Consider the following 1,203-nt stretch of genomic DNA (forward strand, 5'->3'; position numbering starts at 1 on the left):
AGGAATCTCTATACTGTGACATAGAGGATTCCTCTTCCTTTTCTGTTATCTTTTTTTTCACATAAGCAGGAGCAAGGATAAGAACATTCTTGTTGAAGCTGATCCGAAACCTGAAAGGACTCTGAAGAGGAAGCTAAGAGAAGCTAAAATACAACACTCTGAAGAGGACTTTACTGAAATTTTTGAAAAAGAAGTAGAGATGGCCGAACCCAATAACAATGGTGGAGGTGCAAGGAAGATGCTTGGTGACTTTATTGCACCAACTTCCAACTTCCATGGAAGAAGCATCTCAATCCCTGCTATTGGAACAAACAATTTTTAGCTAAAGCCTTAATTAGTTTCTCTGATGCAACAAAATTGCAAGTTTTATGGACTTCCATCAGAAGATTTTTTTTTAGTTCTTAACTGGATTCTTGCAGATCTGTGATACTATTAAGACCAATGGAGTTGATCCTGAGATCTATAAGCTTATGCTTTTCCCTTTTGCTGTAAGAGACAGAGATAGAATATGGTTGGACTCTCAACCTAAAGATAGCCTGAACTCTTGGGATAAGCTGGTCACGACTTTCTTCGCCAAATTCTTTCCTCCTCAAAAGCTGAGCAAGCTTAGAGTGTATATTCAAACCTTCAGGCAGAAAGAAGGTGAATCCCTCTATGAAGCTTGGGAAAGATACAAGCAATTGACCAAAAAGTGTCCTTCTGACATGCTCTCAGAATGGACCATCCTGGATATATTCTATGATGGTCTGTCTGAATTGTCTAAGATGTCATTGGACCATTCTGCAAGTGGATCTATTCACTTAAAGAAAATGCCTGCAAAAGCTCAGGAACTCATTGAAATGGTTGTAAATAACCAGTTTATGTACACTTCTGAAAGGAATCCTGTGAGTAATGGGACGCCTCAGAGGAAGGGAGTTCTTGAAATTGATGCTCTGAATGCCATATTGGCTCAGAACAAAATGTTGATTCAACAAGTCAATATGATTTCTCAGAGTCTGAATGGATTGTAAAATACATCCAACAGTATTAAAGAGGCATCTTCTGAAGAAGAAGCCTATGATCCTGAGAACCCTGCAATGGCAGAGGTGAATTACATGGGTGAAGCCTATGGAAACACCTATAATTCCTCATGGAGAAATCGTCCAAATTTCTCACGGAAGGATCAACAAAAGCCTCAACAAGGCTTTAACAATAATAATGGTG

General features: G+C 39.0%; 1 non-coding gene across 1 annotated transcript; it reads right to left on the reverse strand.

Moving 5' to 3' along the window:
• Positions 1-602: 602 nt before the first annotated feature.
• Positions 603-706, reverse strand: LOC127742158 (small nucleolar RNA R71). Its single transcript, XR_008003345.1, has one exon. It is a non-coding gene; the product is annotated as a small nucleolar RNA R71 (small nucleolar RNA).
• Between the last annotated feature and the right edge of the window lie 497 nt (positions 707-1,203).

The sequence above is a fragment of the Arachis duranensis genome, chromosome 9 (assembly GCF_000817695.3).
Source record: "Arachis duranensis cultivar V14167 chromosome 9, aradu.V14167.gnm2.J7QH, whole genome shotgun sequence".
In the NCBI taxonomy this organism is placed as follows: Eukaryota; Viridiplantae; Streptophyta; class Magnoliopsida; order Fabales; family Fabaceae; genus Arachis; species Arachis duranensis.